The 17,468-nt window shown below is 30.9% G+C and overlaps 1 protein-coding gene across 1 annotated transcript in view; it reads right to left on the bottom strand.

Annotated features, from left to right (window-relative positions):
• LOC130451610 (protein couch potato) overlaps window positions 1-17,468 on the bottom strand; it is an 889,684-nt gene that overhangs the window by 846,469 nt on the left and 25,747 nt on the right. The window lies entirely within an intron of this gene.

The raw sequence follows: 17,468 nt of genomic DNA, 5'->3' as shown, positions 1-17,468 counted from the left end.
TTCGTTTCTGTTTTATTTTTAAATTGATTGTAGTATCTGTTTATTTGAAATTACTAAACGATAAGAGAACTTACAAAAAAATTAAACAAGACCATACGAATTCTTATCAAAAACAAAATAATAATCTTATTCGATATTGGGAACAACAACTTTTTATTTCGCCAAATTCACAATGCCTTGCCCCCTAAATTATATGTTTTACCAAAACTCCACAAACCCGACATTACCCTTCAACCGATTGTTTCAAGTATTCAAACTCCTTTCACCCAATTATCTAATTATGTGAAAGATATTTTGAAAAAAAATTTATATCAAAATAAATACTATATCAAAGAAAAAATGAAAAGTATCAAAATTCCTAACAAATATGTATTTATTTCGTTAGATGTGGTTTCTTTATATATAAATACTCCTTTTACCATTGTGAAAAATATATTAATGAAAAAATGGGACAAAATTAAAGAATATACAGAAATACCTCAAAATGAATTTGTAAAAGCTATAGAACTTACACTTAACAACAACATATTTCAAATATGAAAATGAAATATACAAACGTATTGATGGTTCTGCTATGGGAGTTTCCATTTCAAGTGTACAATTGGTAATGGAAGATCTTGAGCAAACTTGATATAAATATTCCAATTTTTTTACGATATGTAGATGGTTGCATTACTACTGTACCAAAGAATCAAATTGAAAACATAAGTAAAAAATTGAATTCTTATCAAGAAAAACTTATATAAAATTAACAAAATAACATAAGAACAAAATGGTATACTATACCAACTTGGTCCTCAAGATATTTAAGCTTCAATTCGTGTCATCCTATGTCAGAAAAAAGATCAGTGATAATAAGTTTGGATGATAGATCTATCCGACTATCAGATCCTGAATTTAGATGCTTGGCTATTCAAAAAGCAAAAACCGCATTGAAAGAAAATAATTATACGGAAAAAATAATAAATAACATATTCAAGAAAAGGATAAACAGATACCACAATCAATTTAAAAACAAAACTGAAATCATATGTACAAGGACTTTCCCAACAATTCTCGAATTATTTCAATAATTAATATAATATTAGTATAAGTCATACAGGATCATAATTTCAGTCCCAGACGATGAATACATAAGTATTCGAAAGATCGGAAAATATATTGAAGTTAGTCACTTTGGCGTTTTCTTGCCACGTTCCCAATAAAAAACTACTCACTTATATATTTATATATATATATATATATATATATATATATATATATATATATATATATATATATATATATATATATATATATATATATATATATATATATATATATATATATATATATAGCCAGAGGAGTGCCATTTATTAAAAATTATAAAACAACCGTTCGGCGGTAATAAAGTGTAAAGTTTAATTAATTAGGCCACAGTTCGCATATATAGTTTCCTGTGGTCATTCTCATTAATATCTAAATTAGTATAGCGGCAAAGCAATTAGTTAATGAAGTTATGAGGATATAATTTCACATGAAACTAAAAATGTATTAATTGGTGTAATGAATGATCGTGAGTATGAGACGTGAAATCTAACAGTAAAAATAAGAAATGACGCCAAGCTACAAACCCAAGGCTTAAGTCTAGACTGTTTAGAGCATCCGTGTAAAGTCACTTTGAATCAACCGACAATCATACTTTCATACGGCACATATTTTTAATATCTATTGATTCATTAGTAAGTTTTGTTAAAAACTGATAAGATTTAGGGCAAAAGTCTATATGCATATTAATGCCAAAATATAGTTTGTCAATTTGCAATTGCGGAAACTGTTTATACGAGTTTTGCATCGAGACTCGATGCAAAAACTTCGGGAGTGAGTAAATGACGTGAAAATAATGCAGACAAAAAAAATTCCCTCACGACCCCTCGTTGTTGATTTATAGGTCTTTAAAGTTGCGAAATTAGAACATATATTTTCTAAATTATACATTCAAACATAATGAATTTTTGATAAATGATTACATTTTGTCCATGTAGTGTGTTTGACGGAATAAATAATTCTACACTACTATCTGAAGGCCAGGGATGCGCATGCCCAATGGTTAACAATTTGCGTTTAATTTTTACAGGGTCAACATGTACTATCTTAAGATAGCAAAAATGAATTTTTCAACGATTTTTTGACGAAAAAGTACTCTTTGCTTAACTCGATAAAATTTATGGTTTAGGAGATATGTTGATTTTTAGATCGTAATATATACCAAAGAAACCGTTCGCCATAAAAAAACAGTTTCAAGAAAATTATCACAAATTGTATTTATTTATTGAAAGTACTTCGTATCATGTATTTTAATTATTCAATTCACAGGAGGTATTAAAACACAATAAAACATTTCTAATTGAGCTGCATCCTCTCTAGGATCGTGTTACTTACATAAGGGAAAAATTTAAATGTAGGAAAATTTAGTTTGTTAGCCTATAACTTATCTAATAAAAACAAAAAAAAACTACATTAAATGTGCCAACTGAGCATCTTGCACTTCTACACACACCGGAGTCTACGAAGAATATTTCTTTGAACTTGCAAGAGCATCCCAATATTCTGCCTTATAGCGTCACAAATGCTTTCTTTGTCCAATTTTTTTTACACAGACATGTAAATTCATTCAATTATCCCCTCCAAACTTTCCCAGATTCGTGTTTCCTGTTCTAATATTCAAAAATTTACTAAAAATCATATAATGTAACTCGAAATTTCGTAGGTATGTACTCTGAAATAAAAGCTTCGTATTTTACATACCGAATTTCTTCTTCAACAAAACAGAAGTTTAATCACTACCTGTGCTGTTTAATGGATTGATGATTTATGCTGTGGAGAGGAAATCCATCACACTCCACATATATCTGCGTGTCAATTTTTGCTAATGAAATATATGGCGGGCCAAGTTGAGGCATTACATTATTTACTAAAATAAAAAAAAGGCCATAATTTTTCTGAAATACTAATTTGTTGTGCAATATTAAAAAATAACATTTAATTAATTGAACTTTAATTAGCTGCGAAGTAGAAGGTTGAGGGGCGCTGGTCATTGTGGGAACATGTGACATGTGGAACTGTTTTTGTTTCTGCATGACATCATTTTTAACAATGAAAAAGGAGGTCCTCCGAAAGCCTACATAGCCATTATTTTCTGGGCGTGGGAAACTATATTTCGGTATTGTGTCCTAGATAAGGACTTATAAAATTCCAATTTGCTGGTGTTGAAAATAGTTGCCTCAAATTGGTAGTGCGTTCGACGATAGTCGGACATACGGGTTTTATGCCCGATGTGTACTGCCTTCACTGCCAATTCATGAGAATGTAATTTCTGATAAAAAGAAAATTGTACTTAATTTTTGTTTGCTGGTCGTGGGCCGGATTTCACCGCTTTGTTGGCCGTAGATGGCCCGCGGACCGTAGTTTCCCCATTCCTGGTTTAGAGGAACATCACATACTTCCTGTAAATATTTTCAATAAATAATCACAATTTATGATAATTTTCTGTAGAATGTCTCTTTATGACGAATAATTTCTTTGGCGTGTATAACGATCTAAAAATCTACATATCTCCTGAACCATGAAATTTATCGAGTTAAGCAAAGAGTAAGTTTCTGCCAAAAAATCAACTGAAGAATTCATTTTTGCTATTTTAAGATTATACGGATTGTTAACCATTGGGCCTCAGCCGCCGCTTCAGATAGGTAGTAGTGTAGAATTATTTATTTTGTCATACACAATACAAGAATATATGTAAATCCATCAAAAATTGATAATGTTCGAATGTATAATTTAGAAAATATACTTAAATATAAGTTCTGATTTCGCAAGTTTAAAGGCATATATAAAAGCATATAACAAGAGGTCGTATGAAAAATTTTTTTCTATGTCATAGCATTATTTTCACGTCATCTACTCACTCCCGAATTTTTTGCATAAAGTGCCCAAATACTCTATATAAGAACCATTCAAAAGCCCACAAGAGCGTATATGCGAATTACAGTAGTAATGTAGACATCATTGATAAGCGGTAGAATGCCAATTCTATTGGTGTTATTTATACCGAAAATAAAAAAACGTGTAATGAAAATTGAGAAAAAAAATGACAATTACCCAAGAGTTCAGTAGAAATAAACAGATGTTCATTCATAAAGATATCGATTGAAGTTGATTTCAGAAGCTAGAACAAAAAAAGTATTTCTTAAAAGATTTAAGTTGACTGTTGAAGGCCAAGCATGAAATCTTTCTCTAAGAGAAATGAATATAGAATACTGAATTAAGAGAATTGAATGAGGAATCTTACAAATAAATGCTTAATCGACAGCTGGTATACTGTGTGACCTACATTTGCACGTATCCCGGCAGCACATCTTCTTAGCATGTTTTCATCCAAGTTGTTCAATGAATTGTGTTCGATTTCTGTCCCAAGTTGTGGCTTCTAACTGATCTCAAGTAGGTTCTTTGAAATTCAGACCAGGCAACCTGAATGGAAGCGAGCCTTAATTTTATATTTTCTCCAAAACCACTACTGCTCAATGTCATCAATCAAATAAACTGGTACCCACAGCTTCTTGAAATTGGGGGAGTATATTTGCCACCACCTGATCCCTATATACATTTTCTCTTATGCTTCTCTCCAATACAATCAACTTAATAAGACCATTAAAACAAATTCCTGTCTAGACCATAATTCTATTACTTTGAAAAAGGTAATTTTTTTAAACAGGACGTTGAGACAAGGGCATCAATGGATTTATTCATTTTCTTCATTCTCATCCACTGTCTAAAAACAGTCTGTAACGAGATTTCAGTGCTCAAACTAATCTTTGTTACCTATGTTAAGGCATTGGTAATCTTGAGAGTCGTCTGAATCTTTCATTAGTATAACGAATTCTTCATTCTAATGTTAAGGTAGATACAGAATACCTCTAGTATTAAAAATCCGTTTTATCAGGTTTATGCAGGCATTAAAAGGAATTCTGCGATCCATGAGTCAGGAAAACATCCTTAAGGGTTGTTAATTTGGATCTTACGGATTTTCGTCTTTCGGCTGGATCCTGGAAGACGCATTGTCATGATTTTGGATTATGTCGTCCCACGGATCTCTATTAATACTAATATCAAAATAGAATTGTTGATGACTAAAGGTACAATTTAAAATCCAATTATAGGATTTTGGATAATAATCTATTTATTTTAATTGTTTTTTGATGTTATGATTTATGTAGTTGTACTTATAACCAAAGTTTATAGAACAAATCTTTTCATTATTTCACCTTCTTTTGACGTCTTGATTGACCTTTATTTTTATTTTATTTCAAGTACAGAATAAATTAGACTAAAATAAGCTCATTGAGTAAACTAAATAGAAATATCATGTCAATTTACCTTCCTCGACCGTCTTTATGATTCATTTAAGGAACCGATATTAGACGTATGTAGGCGAAGTACGTTCTATCCGCTACCACCAACTTTGCATTCTTTCCAACCACATCCATGTCATATATCGTAGTTACAATAAAAATTATTACAAACCATTTTATTGTGTTATGCGTATTGTCTGAATGTCCTTCTAGATATTATCGTAATCGTTACATAATAATAAATAATTTCCGACTTCGACATGCACTTCGTAGCCTCGATTTTACTTACTTCGTTGACGCTAAATAGTGCGCAGTTCTAAATATTTTATTACATATCGGGTAACGAATGATTCAATTCATCGGAATTGATTGAAACACGTTTTAAAAATAATAAATAATAGTCCAGTCATTATAGTAAGTTCACCTCGGAATTCGAGATACCCAGCTGTAAGTCTGTAAATACTTGTATATTGACACCCTAAAAGTTGTCTCAAAACCTACATATGGTAGGGTGTACGCAACTATTAAATTTCAAGGTCAAAGGTCACAAAAATCGGTTTTTTGTGCTTTTTTTGTAAATATCTCATTTCCTATGGTTTTTTTGCTATTTGTATTTCCTATTAATATTGTAGAATGCAAAATTCTCTACAAATTTTGCTGAAAAAAATTTTTTATATGGTGAAACGTTTTCGAGATAGAGGGCGGAGAGCACACGGTCACAGGATCACTTCAGGTCAACCGGTGCCTCCGGTCGAAAACGCGCCATATATTGTTAATGAACTATCTATAAATCAATGATTATAAATATTTGTCAATTTTTATTAACTATTATATTATATTTTATCATATTTTTCCTAACCTATCCACTTTTTATTCAGTATTAATTTATTTAACAACACTTACCTGTCAATATATGTAAATATAGAAATTATATTTGAATTTTAACCCAATTAATATTAATAACTTCTTACATGATTGAAAAAAAAACAAATAAATTATGAATTAATCCTTTTATTAAAAAATACATTTATTTTTATTAAAAGTAAAAAAATGAAATAAAGGGTACAAAAACTAAAATTTATAATGTTAATCATCTTCTTCCTCTTCATCGTCGTCTTCCGGCTGCTGGTAAATTTCAAACTGGTCTTCATTATCGTCTTCAACGACATTTGTCTCAATTTCTTCCATGATTTCGGGGTCAAAGGTTCCATCTTCGTTAATGTCGCTCGCATTGAGACAAGCTTGCCCATTACATTGGCCACAAGCTAAAGAGCATTGCAAGTCCGCTTTCCTGCATCCGCATCGCGAACCACAACCACTCTTGCAGTTGCAGAAAATTGTATTTAGCAAATCTTCTGGAGCAGGTGGTAAAATTGTAATGGTAGGCTTCATAAAATCGTTTCGCATTGCCCAACCCCATACCTGGGGTTCCAAATCATGCCCTAACCAAGTTTGAGCTTGATAATATACACGTTTGAAATGTTGATGAGCAGCTGCACTTGTTGGTGGAATATTTGAAAGCTGCACAAATTTATTAAGTTTTGTAGACTTTACGAAATGTATATAACGAAGATGATCGAGACTTTTCACAGATTTCGGAACATTATAGACTGCCAATAAGGTTTGAGTTCCACTCTCTAACATTCTTTGGGCCGAAGAATATTCTTCCAAATTTGTCAGTTTCTCGAAAACTTTTAAAAATGATTTTTTCCCGTTTTAAAAAGTGCAGAAGTTTTGTCACAGCCACTTAATGCGTCCAAAAATAAAATATGTGTTTTTGAATGAGGATAATTATCAAAACATTTAGTCGAGTATATCTCCGTTTTTACATTTCCTTTCCCAACTTTTTTAAAGAAAATTTCTTGTTCGTAAAACAGTGTATGCCCAATTAAAATGACAAGTAAATCAATATCTTGTCCTATTATAACTGCACCGGTTGACCTGAAGTGATCCTGTGACCGCGTTCACTCCGCCCTCTATCTCGAAAACGGTTAAACGTATAAAAATTTTTTTTAAACAAAATTTGTAGAGAATTTTGTATATTACAATATTAATAAGAAATACAAATAGCAAAAAACCCATAGGAAATGAGATATTTACAAAAAAAGCACAAAAAAAACCGATTTTTGTGACCTTTGACCTTGAAATTTAATAGTTGCGTACACCCTACCATATGTAGGTTTTGAGACAACTTTTAGGGCGTCAATCTTCAAGTATTTACAGACTTACAGATGGGTATCTCGAGTTCCGAGATTCTTACCAAATTTAAGCTTAAATGAGTGGACTATAAGCTGTCTAGAGAATGAAAATTATCGATACGTTAGATATATTGACGATTATCTGGAACTTTCGAATAAAAAGTATCAGTAATTATTATTCGAATCAAAATAAAACACACATTTTTGAATAAAATATTTGTAATTAATTCCAACCAAAATAATTGCGTGGGATGGATTAAATTTATCATTTTAGCTTAAAATGTAAAAACTATTTGATTGATCTGAATTCTCACTCCACTTTCTTTACGATATTATCATAATTACATTATGTCCTTCCCTATACTTCGTTGTTTGTTAGTGCGTGGATCCACAATTTTGTGACACTATTTTTATTCGATTTTGACGTACTCAAATACCACGAGTCCTTTTCAAACGTGAAATACTATTTTTCTTTCTTATCAATGGCATATTTGCTGCCTGTAGTCTATTCATCTTTAGCCATCTTTATTGACCTCTGAAATTTGATACCATATTTTTTTTGTTTTCGTAAATCGAAATTAAAAATTTTTGAACTGCTACTTAGCCTGCTACTAAATCTACCACTGTTTTTTATATTCTATTTTTATTAAAAGAACTCACTAACACCACAATTAATTGAAATCAATAATGTATTGTATAAATACATATTTTTGACGCTTGATATTTACGTTTAACTCTCAATATATTACTTAGATTTGTACTATAATAAATTTTCCAATAATGTAGAAGACTTATTTTATTTAACTGGAAGGAAAATAATGCTTAGAAAATTCTTTTTATATTATACGTTTTTTTTTAATTAACAATTAACATTTATAATCTATTGAAATAAATAAATCGTGTACTCATCGTCGAAAGGAGTTTGCCATCTTATTTCTATATTCATTATATCTTAAACATAGAGGCGGCTACAGACAACTGTACACCTCAATATTTGAGATATTATTAGATTTCAAGGAAATATTCAGAGAGTCTCTCCGATATTTACGAAGGATTTTCTCATTCAGATAAACAGCAACACCTCTTATAAATCAAAAGTGATATAAAAGAAATATTGCAAAAATTGGTAATTTACCAGTTTTTTGAACATTTATCAAAGAAAACTAGTAAATCAAAATAATGATCAGTGCGTGATCAGCACGTAAACATACTAGGCAAAACGGGGCGCGGCATCGTTACTGATCCAACTTAGAAACGTCGTAATATACAAGAAATAAAAAGCCGCGCAGGAGGGGAGAGCGCCACATCGCTTTAGAAACTGTTAGATCATGTATAGTACAGCGAAGACATCATATTATCATACTGCAGTGAGTTTATATTTGTCTGTTGGGTAATTTTATTAAACATGGATGACACGAACACATATGATGAAGTTGTTGACCTTAGCTAAACTTCGCCTAAGAAAAGAGCTAAATGGCTTCATTTTAAGGTTAGCGAAAAACAAATAATTATGAATATTTATAAAAATTAAATGTACAAAATGATGACAAGACTATTAATGAAGTTATTTCCAAAACGTCAATTGTTTACCGAATCCGTCGTGAGTACCGAGCTAATCATTTAGTGGCCGACCCAAAAAAGTATCCATTAAGAGAAAAAATTAAATTGAATTTTTAAAGATCAACATTTTATAATTTTTCAAATAAAGTAGGATTTCAATACAAGAAATGGGAAATAAGCAGATTATTATTAGAAATTCATCGAAGGCAAGATACCTCAAAGAAATTTCATCAGAAATTAGGAAAATTCACTACTTGGACGAAGTATAGGTATAAGCTGGACATTCACTTCATATCTATTTCAAGCTTCACGTTAACATTGTATATTTTTGTAATAATAAATGTGCAAAATTATTTATAATTAATATTATTAATCTGCTGTCTGAAACCGAAAATTATATCTTAAATGCGGTCCTGTTAGATGACCAGCTTTGGCGTTTTCAATTCTAATCACGTGCACTATGCGTGAATATATTTTAGTTTACTATTTTACTTCATTAAATTTAAATAATGAATTTAGCTAATATTTAGTTCTTTCATAATATTCTATTAGAAATGAGTTCAGATGATTTCAAGTTCTTCATTTGTAACTGGAGTGACGAAAATTGTAGTGTATTCTAAGAAACACATACTCAACATTCTATTGAGTTATACGTCTGGGAATTTATGCGGATGGAATGGTATGCTCGAACATTTAGAAGACACAATATCAAAGAGTTTATTGAAAATGATAATAAGCACTCAGGAGATGCTTCCTGCTTCCACAAAGACGGCGCGAATAAACCATTTCTTATGCGATTATTGAATGACCTGCATGATCCCTCGATTTGACCCACCTAAACCTTTTTTTGGGATGTTATTTGAGGAACATGAGTTATAAAACCAACCTCGCTTCGTTGGAAGAACAAAAATGACGATTACATAAATGCAATTTAATAATCACAGGAATGCTTGTGATCATTCGATGTAAATTTCAACAGTGACAACTTCATAGTCTATAGACATTCTGAACTATTAATTGGTAAATGGATATTAATAAGTATGATTTTTGTATCATAAATTATAATTAAATTAATTTAAGTTATATGACAATTATCATATATGTCTAAGAGGTGTTGTACTTCAAATTAATTGAGATTTTTTTGGCAAAGATGATATAAACATCTAAAAAAATAATTGCCGATCATTATATCTGAATTTTTCATTTGAATACATAACTTTGTATATTTTCTATTTGAAAATAAGAGGGTTTGAAAATAACGTATCTAAATATTGTAATATGTCCCCTTAGTAAAATGAATCTGTTCCATCATTTTCTTGAAATGGGGTGGAAACTCATAAGTATCTTGATGCTTTTTAGCGTCTACGTCGTACCGAAAAACTTATATCTTATTATCTAATAATCTCTTCAATTGATTTCTCACGATAGTGAAATATTTTATAATTTTTAGAGATAACATATTCCCGCACGCACACAATCAAGGTTTAGTTGTACTCGAAGAAAAAAAAGATATTTAGTCTTTACGTTTAAAATTAAAATCGTCAATGTCGTGGTGTTACTATTTGTTTGCCTGATTTAACCATTATACATTCTTAAGACGCTCCTTAAATGATTTAGATCATTATAAAATAATGAAGATTATGTGGCAACATCTGTATTCGTTCAATGAAAGAAAATAATTAGAGATGTGTGTGTGTGTGAAAGAAAATGGCTAGGACACAAGTCATCAGCCACAAAATTTTTCGATTATACTACTTAAATATTAATTTTAATATCCTTTATAGAATTTGTTGATATAAGTAGAGATGAGTATCCGTTCCATCTATCAGAGGTGCATTGAAATGAAAGTTGAATGAAATTTTATACCATGTCGTGTAATTTCTTTCATTTAATTTCTCCACTCAGCTTTTCTAAACAAATCTAATAATATCCTGAAGGTATCATCGGTTCCAATTGTACCAATATTCTATCTGAAGCTTTCCTCATGCAGCTCTTATTGTTCTCTCCAGATCTTCCCATTATCGTTTTTGTATTTAATGAACTATAAATTTTAGATACCTTCATATGCGATTAAGGAAGCCATTCTATTGCTTTTTTCCAACTAATTCATCTGCTGGGGAATCTATTCTTTAGCCACTGTCTACTGGAATAGCGTGATGCGGTGTAGCTTAATCTTGAAGTGAACAAGATAATATTGCAAAATCATGTCAGAATCAATACAATTTTCTAAACTAGATATCAATGTGTTTATTAATTCTTAAAAAAATATATATAGAACCTTCCTGCTAGGTTTCCTACAACGTATTCAATAATACTATTCATGAAAGTATTAGCCAAAACATTCACATTCTGTGGAAACTTCGTATAACCTAAAAATTTACTCATTTTCAAAGCTCCACTATTGACAATTTTGTTTCTTGACATGTCTATTAAGAAAAAAACGTATGCCCCCAAGTCCATTGTTTCACAAAATTTGATCTGTTGAAATGTTTGTCAAAATATCTGCTGTGAAGGGTTCTGCAGTAAGGGTGCTTCTATTGATAAATGATTTAAATTAAATTTAATTTAAATTAAAAATAAATATTTAAACAGTCTAATCCTATTGTTGTTATATTTCTTTCTAACGATCATTTATATTGACCCTATGTCTGTTATACATATAACAAATAATTTAGATTATATTTTGTATTATTGATATTTTTTTATCCCTCATTAGTGTTTTTTTCAATTAATGTATCTATTTTATTCAATTATCTTCACGTAGAGTTGGTCATTAATTACACAAACAACTGTTTTGCTAAACTTTCATGTTATGAAACATACTAAGGAATTATTTGTGTGATTTAATTCGAAAATGGGCCAAATTTTTGACCTCTCCACGCTTATTAAAAATGCATAAAAGCGCGGTGGAAACAAAAAGCAACCAATCTCTATAATTTATTCCCCTCGGGCTTAAGACCTCTATCGTAAACTTCTCGTTGTACGTATCTACATTAAAACTTTCAACTAAGCCGATCTCTCCATTTAATAATACCTGCTCGATCAATTTTCCATTTGTGTCATTTAATTAAGTGCAAGACTAAATTTTAAACTCAAAATTTTCCGTTATTCCATCAAGTGTACAACGTAATCGAATCATGTCATTATTATTCAACTACGGTTCAATTTAATTATTGTTATCATTTGGTTCTCAATAAATTGGGCAATATCTGAAATTTTCCAAAGCTCACTTGGCATTCATTTTCATCAAATTTTGATGTGGAGTGCTAAATTTATGATACTTTTCGTAAAATCTTGTATAGAGTAGTCTATAATTCCAGAGTTATTGTTCTGTGTGTCCCATTTTTAATAATCTATCTGTTATATTGCGTTGTTTTTTGTTTAAGAATATGTACATATAATTTCTTTAATTTAAATCACTTTTTTCAAAAATACTTGTACCAGTTGGTTGAAATTTCCAAGGAAGATATAATTTTTATTTGGAGATGTGATGCCATCGAATAATTTGTCAATGTTAATACCGTCAAATTAATGATTACTTTTATCTTTATATATATAATTCTTCTATACGCGTGTATGTCACTGAATTTGTTTGTGTGCATTTGGGTGATGCCTTGAATACTGTTGTATATGAGGTACATATCAATAGCTTGGCATTGTTTTACTATCCATCCAAATTGCCAGAAAATCTATGCACCATTGTACGCTTTCAATCAAAGCCTACGAGGATGTATTGATATCTAGTTAACCTAGACCAGTCGCATGTGCAAACAAAATATTGCGTTACCATAGCAACGAATAATAAATTATTAGAAGTGTAAGTGTAAAGTTTGACGTAAAAAAAGTAAACCAGAGTTACGCAATAAATTAAAAGAAAAAAGATGTCCACCGAAATTATGAAAATCGAAAAATTGGAGTATGGAGACATCATAAAGTACCTGTATTTAAAAGGATTAGGAGGTAAGCAGATTTACGAAGATATGCCTAATACCCTTGGTGATCAATGTCCTTCGTATGCGACCGTGAAAAATTGAACTGCAAGCTTCAAAAGAGGTGAATTTTCCATTGAAGATGATGACCGATCGAGAAGGCTAGTTTCTGTGTCAGTTCCCGAAAATATCGATGCAGTTCATGACATGATTTTATCAGATCATCGAATTGGGCTAGAACAGATCTGATCTGAAGCACTGAATATTTCATACGAATGCGTCCATAATAAAGTTCACGTCAATTTGGACATGAGAAAAATTGCTGCAAAATGGATCTCCAAATGTTTGAATGTTGACCAAAAGAGCGCAAGGGTAGAAGTATCGCTTTCGATTTGTACTCGATTTGAAAACGATATAAGAAGTTTCGTGTCCAAAATTTGCTGGAAAAGATCTTGCTTCAGTTTTTTGGCATTGCTTAGGAGTAATCATGAATGATATTTTGGATAAGGTTAGAACAATAACTGAAGATCACTATTCGACATTACTGACCACTCTACGGGAAAAAAGTTAAAGAGTAAAAAGCGGAAAGCTATCCATAGATGTTTTGTCTTTGCAGAACAAGTTTGAATTACTAAAACACCCCCTTTATTCACCAGATTTGGCTCCGTCCGGCTATCATCTCTTTTATCACCTTATAAAAAGTTTAAGAGGTCGTAAATTTTCTTCCAATGAGGAGGTAATAAAAGCTGTGGACGTCTGGTTAGCAAAGCAAGAAGAAACATTATTTTTGAAAGGTCTATAGACGTTGCAGACTTGCTGTAATAAATGTATCCAATTTAGAGGAGAATATGTTGAGTAATAAAATATTTTGACATTGAAATTTTGTTTAGTTCTTTAGTAGGATAAGAATTTTTCAATATATCCTCGTATTTCTAGATTTCCAGCTAATTATATTAGTTATATTAGTCATTCTTAACCCATGCTATCAACTTCAAAATACAACAGTTATGCCCTGTTATCAATCCCAGCGAAGCAGTCAACTATCCTGCTGAATTTTTAAATTCGCTAGATTTACCAGAAATACCACCATATAACTTGTGATTAAAAATTGTCTCACCTATCATTTTGTTCCGGAAAATAAATGTTGCTCATCGGTACAAGATAAGTCATAAAAAAATTATGGGTAACATTCTCGAAGCCACTTTTTCAAGTGGAAACTTTCAAGGTGAAGTTCTACTTCTACCATGGATCCCAATGATTCATTCAGACAATTTCCAATTTGCTTGGTATTTGCCATGACAATTAATAAGTCACAAGGTCGAACAATGCGGTGTTGCATCTAGAAAATCCGGTCTTTTAGCATGGCCAGTTATATGTAGCGTATTTTCGCGTTGGAAAATCGTCAAATTTATTCATTTGTACTCCCCAAAAATTCAATAAAAGTGTTGTTCATCAAGTCGCATTAAGATAGAATTGAACAAACATTATTAATCAGAACGAATTGTTTGTACAAAAATTGATGTTATTTTAAAATAGGGAATATGAAATTATTTTATTATTTGTTTTCCATTTGATACTTTGTTTAATCGCTTTAAATATCATGCAGGACAACGTCTGTCGGGTCCGCTAGTGGAATATAAATAAATATATATAAATTTATAAATAATTGGGAGATACCTCCTTACACTATGCCAAACTAAAAAATGTTATGTCCAGATTCTTGGACATCTTGCACAAGAATACATTATCATTTTATGAAAATATAAAAATCTAGATATTAAACAAATAAATAGAATTTGTGTGGTTTCTTGAAGTCAACAAATGTTTTAAAATATCGATTACTGGCCAAGTCAATTCTTCAACAACAGAAGTTCCGCATCGATTAAAAAATTATTCTGATCCCATATCGCAATGTACCACCGTAAGTAAAAAAAAAACAATTTCAAGAAAATCAGACATGTAAGAAAAACAAGTACTCTTCGACAAATAGCCCCTACAGTCGTCTGTAGCGTACGTTGTTAAAGAATATTAATTGCATCCTCTCAACCTTAAAAATTCTCCGGGAATTACTAGATACGAACATTCTTTTCCTCATGAATCTACATTTATTTTGAATAATAAGGGAAGATAATCGATATTGATTAAATGAAAATCTCCGCTATGTGGTGGTGAGGCCAAACCCAACGCACAGTAATAGCTTGGACAGTACTATCTGAGGAGTTATTGGAATTAGCTGATAGACTGCCAAAGACTGTACACGTTAAATATTCCCAATAGAGACAATAATTTCCAAAAGATGGTGGGTTTCCCAGTTAACAAGATATGTTCGTTAGTATCTCAAGCCTGTACATTCATGTAATTGAACAAGGTGAAAGGGGGCCATTGATGATTACAGAATCCCCAAATCTGAATTCTCTCGACATTTTTCCAAGGAGTATTACAAAAGTTAAGTTTTCATTACCAAACCGGAAGATGTTGAGAAGTTATAAGCACGGATACGAAATTAGTGTTGACCAATTTTGCCTCGATTAATTGGGTATATTTGAAAGGAATTATACATTTAGGACATTTCCGTGCAGTGGTGCCTAGAAAGTTTCCGACCTAACAGAATACAAGATCTATTGTTTCCATAATAGTCTCCATTTAGGTTTATAAACTTAGTCCAGCGGTGTTCCAAACTTTTCCAAATAATAGTTGCCGTCTTTCTTCTCAAAAAAAAGGATAGAAAACAGGAAAGTCGCTGATGATTAGATATAGTAAATACGGTAGGTGGTCGGTCGCTTTCTAAATACAATTCTTGAACTTTAGTCGTAGCTACCAAAGTGTAAGAAGGTCCTAATGGAAAAAATCTTTGTCTTCGTTCAAATGTGGTCGCTTTTTTGCAATTTCTCCTGCTTCTACCTTATCAAGCGATAATGCGTGATATTCTTCTGTTATTGTTTTCTCTTTCCAAAGATATTTGATGAGTAATCAAATAAGGCGAATGAATTATTTTGATATGTCGATATCCTTGGTTGACGAAGCTTTTTGGCTGTCGTCAGTCAAGCTAATACGTTTGAGCTGACTAACATGTTATTCCAAAAAAGATTTGAAAATAAATAAAAAAGTTAATTACACTTATTAGGGCTTATATCTCCCAAAAGAGTGTGCTGAGGAAATTTTATTATAAGAATAATATTAATAATTCTATCAGGGCAATCACCTCTCAAATGACGTCTATGAATTTAGTAGAAAGCACTATATACGACTTAATTTTTCTTTCGCTACTCTGCTTTTAACCGATTGTTTCATATTTACCCAGTAGAATGAATACGTTTGTTTATTTAAATTCTCAATTATTCCTAATCACCTGCTGCTAATTGCTTCCTAACACACACATACACATATATAATGATAAATTAGCATTTGAACTTTTGAATTTATTCCAAATTACAGACTCTGTCTGGCTGTTATTTTCTGTATTTATAAATAAAAATGCAAATGTTTTAATTTAATCGTTTTGTTTTTTATTAAAAATTTTCATTCCATCGCTTTATGATTTTTCATTAATCAAACGATATTTCTCTTTTGTGCTAATTTTGTCACTTGAAGCTGACCGACACAAATTAAAACATGTAACACCATTCAATATGTATTATAACATCTTTCCAGTTGAAACAACTTGGAGTAATGAGTAAAAATAATAATAGGTTACTATAACGGCATGAAATCGGTAGTAACATTACGGAAATTATTTAAAGTAAAGAGTTTATAACATTTCTTTGAGTATACGGTTCCAAAAAGTCTAGCAATCCTGTTTTGGAAAGAATCATAATTTAAAGATCTTAATGAATCCTTAATTGAAATTAAATTGATTACTATCAAAAATATGAGTTATTTTATTAATATCAAAAGAACGAAGAAAACATTGGCGAATGATGATAAAATTGAATGGAAATCGAATACTTGGAGTAGTCCGTGGATTAAGTAGTTTATAGAGTGTCAAAACCATATATTATATAGTATACAAAATGCCAATTTGGAAACGTACCTCCCTTTATATATTGACCTGGAAAAAATTGAAAAATATTCCAAGCTGCACATTTAATATTTAGAATTTTTGGGAATAGCATACCATAGAGAAAAATATACTAGATAATAAATAATAGACCCTTCATTAACAAGTTGTTTCCTACGAGTGTATACAAAATAGATTGATCATAAAACATAGCGTCAATACTTAGAATATTTGGTAATACGAATAACAGCTGCTTATATAGAGTTTTACAAAATAGTGAAGAGAAACTTTAATATCAATTTTATCGATGAAACAATAGACAACATTCATTCATTGTTAAAGTTTTGTTGCAAAACATTCAATACGTAAGATAATTTCACAATTTCACGTGATTTTC

This window comes from Diorhabda sublineata, chromosome 1, assembly GCF_026230105.1.
Source record: "Diorhabda sublineata isolate icDioSubl1.1 chromosome 1, icDioSubl1.1, whole genome shotgun sequence".
Classification (NCBI taxonomy): domain Eukaryota; kingdom Metazoa; phylum Arthropoda; class Insecta; order Coleoptera; family Chrysomelidae; genus Diorhabda; species Diorhabda sublineata.
The sequence above is the reverse complement of the archived record's forward strand: the minus strand, read 5'-3'. Positions and strand labels throughout refer to the sequence as shown.